At 42.5% G+C, this 13,492-nt stretch overlaps 1 protein-coding gene across 1 annotated transcript in view; it reads left to right on the top strand.

Moving 5' to 3' along the window:
- Positions 1 to 2,345, top strand: part of Bend6 (BEN domain containing 6) — a 68,277-nt gene extending 65,932 nt beyond the window's left edge. The window contains exon 7 of the mRNA XM_031367122.1: positions 1,015 to 2,345. The gene's annotated coding sequence lies outside the window, so the exon portion shown is untranslated. The remainder of the gene's footprint in view (positions 1 to 1,014) is intronic.
- The last annotated feature ends 11,147 nt before the right edge of the window (positions 2,346 to 13,492 follow it).

Below are 13,492 nucleotides of genomic sequence, written 5' to 3'. Positions count from 1 at the left end.
GTGTGTGTGTGTGTGTGTGTGTGTGTGTGTGTGTGTGTGTGTGTGTGGTTTGATGCAGGGTGTGACTTTATGGTATTCCTTGCTCCGGACTTCCAGGATGCCTTTCCCTTCAGAGCTGTAACACTTGCACTGGGAAAACCTTTTCCCTCCGAGCTGGTAACACTTACAATGGAGATGGACTAGAAGTGTGCTGAAGGGGTCCACAGGAGGAAAACCAGGTGTCCCACCAGGATCCACTTAGTCTCCTGGGCATGGGGGCAGAGACAGGGAGAGAGGCCATAGTTGATAGTCTGCCTCAGAGCTGGGAATTAGACTTGGGGGTTGGATATGGAGGAGAGGAGGGAGAGTAAAGATCTGTAGTTGGTCTGCCTGCTTCTCTGGCAGAGGCCAGTGGTTCCTGCAGAGTGCCTGAGGGAGCTGGACGCTGACGCTGACGCTGTGGGAGAGCCTGTAGGAGAAGGTCTGTGTGCTCTGCTGGAGAGGGGGGAGAGGGGGGGAGGGGGAAGGGAGGCCACAGCAGATGGTCTGCTACAGAGCTGAGGATGAGACTGGGGAATTGGACTGGGAGGAAGAGAAGGGGCTGGAAGCTCTGAAGGTCACCTCCCTGCCTCCCTCTCTTCTGGGCTTGGAGTCAGGTAAACCAGGTTTGAGGAACTGCTACCCAATAGGCAACCAATAAACATCACTGAAGGAGGTTATATAGATGGTTGATAATGTTTTCAAATGCTTGATTGACATGGGGGGTGTCATTTTACCTTGTTTTAAAATTTAGCTAATAAAATTAATTGTTTCAAATAAAAATTTGAAAATGAAAAATAAAAAATAAAATTAATAAATATATTAATAAATTAAATAAAAAATGTTTCAAATAAAAAATTATTAGAAAATACTTTAACTGTTTTATGCTGGGATTCCTCTACATTGCAATGCAATTCATGGGACATCTTAATAGCTACAGCTCTTTCCTTTAATACAAATTTGCACCTCTTTGAAGTTTACTTTTCTATTTTACAGGTATCTTAAAATAAATTGGATTTTGCGGGAGAACCTGAGACACATCAAGGACTGGCTGTAGTGGCCATGGCTTCCCTGGTGGAGCACCTGACTGGCTGAAGAAGCTGCATGCAGAGCCCTTACTAATTAACCAGAGAATGTCTGTCAAACAAGCATGCGATATGGTTTCTTTGGAAATATGCATCTTTCTCCGCCCCAAATACTTCCCTGTAAACTAACTTAAGATGATATCAGCTCTTATCATAGCAACAAAAACATCCACCCTCCAGATCAGTTGTTGTCTTCAACAAACATCTCCAATTATTACTATCAGTGACTCCTCGTTATGGCTTTTGTTTGGTGGGGAAGGGCTTTAGCAAGCTCAGGTTTGGTAAAAATACAATTGAAGTAATACACGTCTACCAATACAAAAGGAATAGAGCAAGCCTAAGCGATGATAACTATGTTTAACCAAGTAATGATGACTTAACATTAAAGCGATTGAGTTACTCTGTGATCTAAAAATGTGTGAAATAGGATGATGGGGAAAAAACAAAATCATAAATGCCTTTTCCATATTCAGTTATTCCAACACACTCCTGAAAGTCTAAAATCCCATCTTTGTTTGTTAATTCTATGCACTGATTTTTATAATAGTCTCCTAGTCTGTGAGGAAAACACAGCGCTCAATATCCATTGTCCAGAACATACTAGGTTCAGATGTGTAACAGCAAACCTATCACCTAAGCGCACGTAGGACATGACATCATGCCTGATCAGCCGTGATGCTAAACGACTTAATTTTAACCTGTTTATTTCAACTGTAGCAGAAGAAAAATTAACTGAAAAAAAATTAGTGCCAATTTAATGATGGCATGGAAAATGCCATTTTGTAAATCAACCAAAAATAAAATATTCTTCAAAGACTTTTCACTTGATAAAAGATCCCCCGACTACAATGAGACTACAGTGAGACTTTCTTTGCAATGAGAAGCTATGCCTTTCTCTTTTTCCTCCCCCTGAGACAGGGTTTCTCTTTGTAGCCCTGGTTATCCTGGAACTCGCTCTGTAGACCAGGCTAGGCTCACACTCAGAGATCCATTTGCTTCTGCCTCCAGAGTTGTGGGATTAATGGTGTGCATCACCACTGCCCAGTGAACTATGCTTCTTGAGTGTGTAATGTGAAGCTTGGGAGGGGATTTCTGAAGTGCAGTGCAGAGGACCCAGGGACTACTCCGTGAAGGCTGCTTGATTTAACAGGTCAGGTGTACAAAACAAATACTCACAATGAAGCAAATTGTGTAACATTTGCTACTTTTAATTAAATAAAATTTAACTCCATTGAAAACTAATGTGCTTTCTTATTGTTTGTTTTGTTTTATAATGTATTCTATTCTGGACATAATTTTTTTTTCTAAGTAGAGGCTTCTTCAACACATTGAAACAGTTGCTTCTTCACCAAGAGTCTCTCCTGACCCCTTATCATGCCAAGCCTCGGCTGCCTTCTATGACACTGTGGAGAACAGAGGGAGCTGTGATTGAGTGAGTGAGTAAAGAGCATGTAAGAAGTGTGTGAGTCCTGAATGTGTAAGGAGTGTGAGTCCTGGGTGTATAAGGAGTGTGTGAAGTCCTGAATGTATAAGGAGTATGAGTCCTGAATGTCTGAGGAGTGTGTAAGACCTGAGCATATTGTATAAGAAGTGTGTGAAGTCCTGAGTGTGTAAGGAATGTGTGAAGTCCTGATTGTGTAAGAAGTGTGTGAAGTCCTGAATGTATAAGAAGTGTGTGAGTCCTGAATGTGTAAGGAGTGTGTGAAGTCCTGAATGTATAAGGAGTGTGAGTCCTGAATATGTGAGGAATGTGTGAGACCTGAGTATGTAAGGAGTATGTGAACTCCTGAGTGTGTAAGGAGTGTGTGAAGTTCTGAGTGTGTAATGAATGTGTGAAGTCCTGAGTGTGTAAGGGGTGTGTGAAGTCCTGAGTGTGTAAGGAGTGTGCGAAGTCCTGAATGTATAAGGAGTATGTGAAGTCCTGAGTGTGTAAGGAGTGTGTGAAGTCCTGAGTGTGTAAGGAGTGTGAAGTCTTGAGTGTATAAGGTGTATGTGAGTCCTGAATGTGTAAGGAGTGTATGAATCCTGAGTGTGTAAGGAATGGATGAAGCCATGAATGTAAAGAGTGTGTGAAGTCCTGGGTGGGTAAGGAGTGGGTGAGTCCTGGGTGGGTAAGGAGTGGGTGAAGTCCCAAGTAAATGTGTATTAGTGGCAAGGACCTCTGCCTCATACCCATGGGAATTGGCAAAGCCCTCCTACTAGTGAGCCTCAAAGGTGTGGCAAAGCCTTTCTCTAACTCAAACAGAGTGTTTATGGACTATTATGTGCAAAAAACAAAACAAACCAAATCAAACAAAACAAACAAAAAACTCGGGCACCTGCAGCTTACTCATCTCTGGTGACTGCAACCTAAGACTGACGCTTTACAGAGACCCCCCCAAATGAAACTAGCTGTGCATAATAAACACACTGAGGTTCACTGTTCTCCCTCCACCTGTGCTGTGCATGATAAACACGATGAAATTCAAGGTGGTTAAACATGAAGAGGTTCTAGGTTGTTGGCTCTGCGCTATCCTAGCAAATACTGCGCGCGCGCGCGCGCGCACACACACACACACACACACACACCGATCCCAGCTCTTCCATACCTGTGTACCTTCTTTATTCCCTTGAGGCCCCAGTCAGGCTTCCAGGATTAATCCATGTTGGTCACAGTGATAACCCCTCCATGCCTTCAAAACCAGTACCACCTGGGAGAGTCTTGTAGGTTACCGCGTTTGTTTGCCAGAACAAGGTACAGCCTTGGCCCCACTGGCACAAAGCTTCTATGTACCAATACTGAGGAAACACTCTTAAGATCTGTGGTCCTCAATGATGTTGGTCTCTTCTTAACCGCTGCTTTCTTAGGTCCAGCTAAGTAGCATCAATTGATCTAGCAGAGCAAAGGTTTCAATTTGGTGGTTCTGGTCCTTTGTTAATCACAGACAGCCCCGACTGGCTAGAACCATAGATTCCTACTTCAAAATATCCCAGGAATGACTCTGATAGGCTTTAAAGGACTCCCACACTCTAAGACTCCACAAGCCAGGTCTTCGTTCTCCGAGTGGCTCTCAGCCACCTATCTCCCAGGTTCCAAGGACAGTCCGTTAAGCTTTGAGCACTAACAGCTTTTTCAGCCCAAAGCTCTGAAGTCTTTCAACAATCCTTCCTGGCATGGTTAAGTCTGTTAGAGCAATATCTTATGAACCCAGTACCAATTTCTGTCTTAGGGTTTCTATTGATGTGAGAAAACACCATGACCAGAAACAACTAGAGGGGGCAAGAGTTAATTTCAACTTATAGTTGTAGCCCACGGTCAGAACGTGGTCTAGGAATGGAGCCATGTGAAGAGAATTCTGAGTGCTTATGGAAGCACCCCCAAGAAAACAAGAGTCCTGAGGCCTCAGCTTTTTCCAAACATGGAATTGTGTTTTCCTGTCCCTGCCAGGTATAGCCAATAGGAGTGAGTTTACCTCAGATTGCTCATTATTGCTTGCTGTTGTTACTTAATTAAATGTTTCAACTATCCTTTACATACCTCTATGGAAAAACATGGTTTTGCCACATGCAGCTTGTCCTTGTGATTGTATGAAGCTTGAACTCATGAACAATTTACTCATGTGACTCTTCTTAATCCTCAGAGAATAATTGTCTGATGCTCTAAATAAAGTTGGCTACTGCACGAGACATTAGTCCACCTTATTTATCAGCTCCATTCTCCCAGGTTCCACTGCCTCTGGAGTAACAAACACCTGAACAGGGACCTGAAATCAACTATAAGGTAACCGGGTTGGGACCCTCAGAGAAGGAGGTGGGTGAGAAAAATGGGTCAGAAACCACAAAAGGTGTTGCCTTATGTCACAGTTTTGCATCCTTCTTTTTTTTAGATTTTTAAAAAAATTATGTATTTTATATATGTGAGTACACCAATTGCTGTCTTCAGACACTCCAGAAGAGGAACAATGAATCTCATTATAGGTGATTGTGAGCCACCATGTGATTGCTGGGAATTGAACTCAAGACCTCTGGAAGAGTAGTCAATGCTTTTAACCACTGAGCCATCTCTCCAGCACTTTTTTTGCATCATTTTTAAAGAAAGGAGGAGCACAAGTATCAAAGTCAGCAACATTAGATTGCGTGTGGGTTGTTTATGATTATAAGCCCTGGTTTCCAGAAGAAGGAAGTTTAGGAGAAGAAGTACGGGGCAGAGTCCAAAAGAATATTGAAAAGGTTGTAAGCAAGGGGGAGAGATCCCTGTTAAATTTTGAGTCACTTGGGCATTAATTCAAACTTATTAAAACACTTAAGGAAGGGTAAGGACGTGAGCCATAAGCACTAATTCCCTGAATGAATATAAACAGGATGATCGAACCTTAAAATTAGTGAAAGAGGCAAAAAAGAAGAAGGAGAAGAAGAAGAAGAAGAAGAAGGAGGAGGAGGAGGAGAAGAAGAAGAAGAAGAAGAAGAAGAAGAAGAAGAAGAAGAAGAAGAAGAAGAAGAAGAAGAAGAAGAAGAAGAAGAAAAAGAAGAGAAGAGACAAGACGACACGAGAAGAGAAAAAGAAGAGTCTCCTCATTCAGGAAGAGCAGAATGGAAAGTCAGCTCCATCACCATCTTGCCTCAGTTCCTGAGGCTCCCTACCAGAGCCTCCTTTAAATATGTATCAGCCATTGCCTGGAAATGACCCTGAAGCAGGGAAAGAGGAATCTGAAGATCAATCTAATATTGAATTCTTCCATTTCCCGATGAGAATTTAGAAAAGGTTATGAAAATGCTAAATTTACAAGCGAGGGCACCACAGGGAAAAGGAATTCATCATCAGTTCCTCCCCAACTTCATGAGCTACGCTTGGTATTTCCAGGGCAATTTCTGCAAAATCAAAAGGTTTATTGGGGATTAGACGTGGATATAGTAAAAGATTTAAAGATGGTTTGTGTTTCTTGCCGACCTAGTGCTCCCTCCGTGTTGTTACGAGTCTCTTTTTGGTTGAAGCAATGATGCACAGTATTTGCCATATGGTTTTTAATGTAACTGGCTAGATGGTTCTTAGCCCTTCCCAATTTCTTCAAAGGCATATGTGGCTCATAGATGAAGCTTGACAACGAGGACCAAGGGGAGATCCTGGAAATGTCACGTAGGAAATGCAGACAGGGACTGGTAGATGGGTATCAAAGCAATAGGGTATCAGCATATGTTGCTAATATGACTACATCCCTCCCACATGTTAAGGGCACAGCCATGGCTGCTTAGATGAAAAGCGATAGGAGATCTGAGTTCAGGTCTAGTGATACAAGAATTACACAAGGTCCCCCTGAGCCTTGCGCTGACTTCATAGGGAGATTCAAAGATGTTATTGAGATGAAAGTAAAGGGAACAAATTCAAGAGTTATTATTAAAACAGTTGTTTAATAAACAGTATTAAACACTGGCTTTTGATAATGCCAATGAAGACTGCCAAGGGTTAATCAGACCTCAGAGAGAGACAGGAAATGTTAGGGATTTTTCTAGAGTTATGTAGAAACGTGGGGACTGTTTTAGTCAGGGTTTCTATTCCTGAACAAACATCATGACCAAGAAGCAAGTTGGGGAGGAAAGCTTACTTCCATATTGCTGTTTATCACCAAGGAAGTCAGGACTGGAACTCAAGCAGGTCAGGAAACAGGAGCTGATGCAGAGGCCATGGAGGGATGTTTCTTACTGGCTTGCTTCTTCTGGCTTGCTCAGTCTGCTCTCTTATAGAACCCAAAACCTCCAGCCCAGGGATGGCACCACCCACAAGGGGCCCTATCCCCTTGATCACTAATTGAGAAAATGCCCCACAGCTGGATCTCATGAAGGCACTTCCCCAACTGAAGCTCCTCTCTGTGATAACTCCAGCCTGTGTCAAGTTGACACACAAAACCAGCCAGTACAGGGAACCATAAACTTAGAGCAAAATTCGCTGCTTTAGAGGCATAGGCTGTTCAAAGGCAGATGTCAGTAAAATGGGCCAAATGCTGCCGCCCTGGCCATTTAAACAATGTAAATTGTCCTTACAACAAATGGAGGCTCTGGATCAAGGAGTTCCTGGCTTATTCCCTGAAGGTAAGAGAGGAAAACATTGGACTTGGGAATGCTGATCTAAATAAAGTAAGGATGGCAGTACACTGCCTAGCAACAATAACAATACCAGTCAACAACAGGAAAATGGGTTGAGGGCCCCCCCCAAGCCACACGGAATTAGAGGGCTTAATCCAGAAATAATAACATTTGCACCAGCTTGAGATTGTAGTCAGTCTATTGCTTTACAAACTGCTACGCAAGGACGTGCTGCTATTGATAGTCCTTGCCTGTTTCAGCCCTTCAATATTGTTTTAAGTTATACGAGATCCTGGGGACCTATACTCCTGAGACAGTTGGCCTTTTATTGGGTCACAAAGGTTTACCCATGAAAGGAATCATAGTTTATACAGGAGTCATAGATGGAGATTATATAGGGGAGATTGCAGTCATGATCACAGGGACCACTGATTGACAATTTAAAGTAGGAGAAAAAAACTGCAGTTGTTATTATTGCCTTACATAGTCCTTTCACGGAACAATGCACTTTGAGGGGGGATTTGGTGGTACAGATAAAACTATAGCTGTAGGCACCATACTGAGGAAAAACAATAAAACATTATTAGGTTTAAAACCAAGAGGAAAAATTTTTACAGAAAAAACTGATTCTGGAGCTGATGTTTCTATTATAACTGACAGGATATTTCTCCGCTGGTGAAATAAACCAAACCAGATTAGATTAGATTAAACACAGGTTTATTGGGAAGCTGCTCTCAGGTGAGATAACTGGCCCCAAGGACCAAGGCCAGGGGAGTTGACATGGGGGCAGGGGAGGAAATGTGTACATAGAGAGAGAAAGAGGAGATAGAAGAGAAGAGAGAGGCCAAAATATCTGGGTTATATAGGGAAGAGTCTCTGGGGGGAAGGGCAGGTCAGCCCCTGGGCTGGAAAGTTCAGGTATGCCAGGTAGGGATTGGGGGATGTTGGGAGAACCTGGAGGCTAGATCTGCCTTCGTATGTAAAATATACACCTTAGCCCCTTGTCCTGGGGTCTGAAACCAAACGATAACCATAAAGAAGAGCCTGTTATGGAGGCAAATTCGACCCCAATAGGGTTGGGAACTATGTGCTCTAAGGAGATTAAGAGACTTTCTACGATGAACTATTTCAAGATCAGTATCCCAACTTCCAGAGCTACCTATGCTTCACAAGCATGCTGGCTAATGAAAAGAACAGTGTATAGATAGAACAGGGAAAGGACCAGGAAGAAAGTTTCAAAGGATTATTGAACGTATATTCCCACAATGACAAAATCATAAACATGGATTGGGATTTTTATAAGGGCCATGGAAAAACAAGGAAATCTCTTGAGCCTGTCTGAATCCTTCATGGCCCCTTTCTAAAGAAAAGTTACAGTATCTGCACCAGTTAGTCAGAAAACAGTTGGAAAATGGGTGGAGTGAGAGCCCTCTTCTCACTCCACCCCACCCCCGAATTCTGTTTTTTTAATTAAAAAGAAATCTGGTAAATCGAGATTGTGGATTGACTTACACAATGTTTTTGTTTGTCTGTTTTGTTTTCGAGACAGGGTTTCTCTGTGTAGTCCTGGCTGTCCTGGAACTCACTCTGTAGACCAGGCTGGCCTCGAACTCAGAAATCCTCCTGCCTCTGCCTCCCAAGTGCTGGGATTAAAGCCATGTGCCACCACTGCCCGGCTGATTTACAGAATGTTAATGCCACCTTGTGGATAAATGAGAGCTTTACAGCCTGGTTCACCTATATCCCACAGCTATTCCTACATTGGCCTTTAATAATTTTGAGTTTAAAAGATTGTTTTTATACTAAACATATTCATCCTGATTATAAGGTACATCTCGCCTTTTCTGTACCCTCACTTAATCATAAAGAACGTCAGCTTCCATATCAGTGGATTGTATTACTTCAAGTCATGACAAACTGCCCTACTATGTATCAATAGTATGTAGGCAAGGTATCAGAGCCTGTGAGGCAGGCCTTCCTTCATGCTTGTAAATCGTCTGGTCTAGTGGACATTTGTGTGTGTGTGTGTGTGTGTGTGTGTGTGTGTGTGTGTGTGTGTGTGATTTAAATTTTGCTCTAGTCACCAGTTGTCCCAAGTACTGTACATTGTCTGATCTTTGTATTGCAGGTGCAATAATCAGCTCATTTGTATGTAGCACATCCTGAATCATGCTACCTCTGGATTGTAGCTCTACTTTGGAGGTGGCTAACATGATGTTACAGTAAATAATAAGCATGAAAGAAGCCACTCAAGCAAAAGCACACACTGCTCATAGTTAACTGATGATAGCTGGCCAGACTAAGTCAGTGGAGCATTGCAGATGGGGAAGGGCCAGATTCTTTTCCAGGTTTCTCTTCTGTGCCCATTTTCATCTGACTCAGTTGTCTAAGATCCACAAGCACTCCCTAAGAGATGTACCATCGCTATTTACCCACTTTCCAAACTATCAGTACTGTAGCAATGTTTACTCTTTGTGGCAGAGGATACTTTACAATAAGCTGACAGCATTTACTTCTGTAACATCTCCCAGTCCTATATGCCTCAGCTTGATTGTTGTCCCATAATGAGACTGTTCCCCAGACTGGGATGCTCCAGTAATGATGTCACCTTTACTGAGGATGCTCGAGATGGAAGGGGTAAGAGATAACATTTTTCCTGACAGGAGAAGATGCATTGTTCTTTCAGCTGGGGTTGGGGAACAGGGGACGGCCTGTACAAAGAGAGCTGGGGAGATTCAAATTTAATTCTGGTTCTTCGGGAAACCATTGCAAACACCCACTCTGGAAAAGGGAAAAAGGCCCTGTGGGATAATAGGAGATAACTGGAGTCTGAGGTGTCATGAAAGACACACAGATATCTTGTAACAAAGGAGTTAAAACAAACAAACAAACAAACAAAAGCAGTCTAATACTCAAGGAGGCAATCCTGGTATCCTGGTATTTTAGAGAGTGGGTATAGTGAGGAAGCAAAAAGATTCACAGTTGGACCTGAACTATTTCTCTCAAAGATCCACATGTTGAAGGTTTTGTCCTCAGCCTGCAGTGCCAACGGCAGGTGGGGAAACTTTAACAGGTGGATCCCCGTTGGAAGAAGTTATGTCATTCTGGCATGCCCTTGAAGAAGGTACTAAGGCCCAGCCTTTCTGTTCTTTAGTCCCACTACAGTGAGGTCAGAGGGCTTCCTGTCCCATACACTCACACCACGGTGCACTGGGCTACCACAGGATCAAAGCAATGGGGCCAACTGAATGGTCTGAAATTCACAAATCAAGAGACTTCTCTTCCCTTTAAATTGATTGCCTCAAGTATTCTGCCACAGTGACATGAAGCAAGCTAAGACAGTGGAACAGATCTGTTCTTTGGAAATGTGAATAGATGCCAACTTCATCCAAATAACAGCAAAACTTCTCTGTTTTTTTTTTTTTGTTTGTTTATCAAAAAACCTATAAAATAAGATGTCTGCTAAACTTGCCATGTCTTATCTGATTATGAGGAAGGAAAAAATGTTATCAGCTAAGGCTAGGCATGGTGATGCACTGTAGAGGAATTTTAATCCAGCAACATGGCTGCTCTGGCAAGGGATCACATCCAAAGATATGATCTGGCCAGAATGCAGACACATTCTATATTACAGTATGATCTGTCTGAAATATATACCTGTCCTTAGTATACACCTTTAATCCATAACAATGAAGGTAAGGTTAGTTAGTAGAAAGAGGAAGCCATGTTTGAGTGGCATCTAATTGAGGGGCAGACAAGATGACAAATCAGAGAAAGATTTGACAGAATGGGTCAGAGATAGGATACGCCCAACTCTCATGAGAAGTTGGAAGGAAGAAGAAGGTAGGAGAAGCAACCTAAAAGCAGCAAAAGAGAAAAAAAGTGTAGTGTGTGGTATGTGTGTATGGCAGCTTTACTGGGAAAGTTTTACAGAGCTAGGATACAGAGAGAACCATCTAGACACAAATGAAGACAGATCGATCCAGAAGACTAGACCATGCTGTCAAAGTTAGTATGAGGCCAGGCAGAACAATTCAGTCAGAACCAAGAGATGCCATATTGAATCAGTCAACTTGGAAGAATAGATTGTATGTAGGCTAGAAGCTTCCAGGCCTAGGCCTAGGGATAATTAGAACAGAGAAGGAAATACTCTAGGCTCAGCCCAAACCATGAATTCACACAGCATGTATAGAGCTCTCATCTTGTCACTTCATCTGAGGAAATAAAAGTGACATTTATAGTACACACTTGCAGTCTATCGTAGCACTCAATAGACAGAGGCAGAAAGATTTCACAAATCCAATACCAGGCCAGTCTACATAGTGAGATGTAAGCTAGTTGTCACTTCACAGAGAGACCTTGTCTCAAAAAACAAAAAAACATAGCTGTGTGTGATATGAAGAGAATTCGAAGTATATTACTTAGAGTTTTGTAGGGAAACAAAACAGAGAAAGTAAAGGGGATTTGTTAGACTGAGATCCACAGTATAGTCTAAATTGTTCAGCATTGCTCTGTTCCTGTTGGAGGACTGAGAACCATTACTACTTAGTCCACGAGGCTGGATGCCTCACCTCACCCAATCTAGAGCCAAAGGCCTGGAGGACTTCTGGAGAGCCATTGGTCTTCTGTCCATATTGGAAACCTAAAGAAGCTGAGTTCTGATATCAGAGAAAGAATGTGACAGCAGCAGCAGTCCCATTTAGCAGTGAAAGGTAAAGATGATCAAGCAAAACCATTGGGCCTGAGATATGGTGTGTGTGTCTGTGTGTGTGTGTGTGTCTGTGTGGGTGTATGTGAGAGTGGGTTTGTGTATGTGCATGTGTCTGTATGGGTGTATATGAGGGGGTGTGTATGTACAGGGAGGGTGGGAGTGGGGTGTGGACTGTGGGTGGGTGTGTAGGTAGGGATGTGAGAGTGTGGGGGTGTGGTGGGGGTGTGGGCTGTGAGCGGATGTGTATGTGGGGGGGGGTATGTTGAGGTAAATGCACCACCAGGTACAGCCATATATTAATGTGGCTCTTCCCTCAAGTAACCTAATCAAGAAAATCCCTCTAATTGATTCCAAATCCAGTCAAGTTCTCAAACAAGATTAACTATCACTCCAAGCATGGTGGCAGACATCTATACTCTCAGCATATAGAAAGTTGGGGTAGGAGAATTGAAAGTTTGAGGCTAATCTGGGACCCACAAACTTGAGTAAGTAAATGTATATGTATGTGTGTGTTTATGTGTGTGTGTGTATATATATATATAATGTATATATGTATGTGTATGTATATATGCATAAATCCATGTGAATGGGTATGCTAAAGCTCGTGTAAATCACGAGCAGATTCTTTTGTAGCATGACTGGACCCTGATGTTACTGGTCTGAGTAAAGGCTATATGCTTCGATGCTTTGGGTGTCTTATTCAAAGAATTGAAATAAAGGTCCACACGGACTTCAAAGCAGTGAGGAAACTTTATTCAGAAGCAAAACAATAGGACATATGAGAAAGAAGCTACACTACAAAAGAACAGCAGGACACAAGGCTCACAGGTCCTTGTTTGCATTCAAGAGAAGGTGGAGTTTCATTACTAAAGAGCACAGTGAGGGTGGTTCTCTTGATTGATTGATTGATTGATTGATTATTGACTGGTTGATCAATTAATTTGACTGATTGGGACAAATAATTGTATTTTTTCTAGTGCTCGTGCTCTTTCCCATAATCCACATGATTCTAATCATATGCATACCACATTACATATAAGATAGTCATTGTGAGCTCATCCTTAAACATTCCCTGGGGGGTGAGATTTGCCTTTATTGCACATGTATCTAAAACCAGTTTAGGCTGAATCACTCACACACACACACACACACACACACACACACACACACACACGTATACCAATATCCTGTATTGGACATGACTGGGATTGTTTGAATAAAAACTATCTAGGCTTGATGGGTGCTAGGTGATGAAATACTCATTAAATTGATCAGAGAGGGGTGTGCCTGTAGCCCAAGGCAAGAGGGGGGTCCCAAGCTGTTAGAGACATCTTTCAGAGAGGTGTGTGTCTCGTAACAGGCAGGTGCAAGGACTAGTCTGCAAGAGTATTTACTAGAAGACAGAAGTTAAAAGGAGACATTGAAAGTAAGTAGGAAATTAATAAAAAAAAAAAAAGTGTGTCAAAACAGTGGATCAATTAAGATAAATTTAACAAATTTTTTTTTGGTGGGGGCCTTTTGAGACAGAGTTTCTCTTGTATAGCCCTGGCTGTCCTAGCACTCACTCTGTAGACCAGGGCTGGCCTTGAACTCACAGAGATCCATCTGCCTCTGCCTCCCA

This window comes from Mastomys coucha, unplaced genomic scaffold (genome assembly GCF_008632895.1).
Source record: "Mastomys coucha isolate ucsf_1 unplaced genomic scaffold, UCSF_Mcou_1 pScaffold14, whole genome shotgun sequence".
Taxonomy (NCBI): Eukaryota; Metazoa; Chordata; class Mammalia; order Rodentia; family Muridae; genus Mastomys; species Mastomys coucha.
This window is presented reverse-complemented; position numbering and strand designations above follow the sequence as displayed.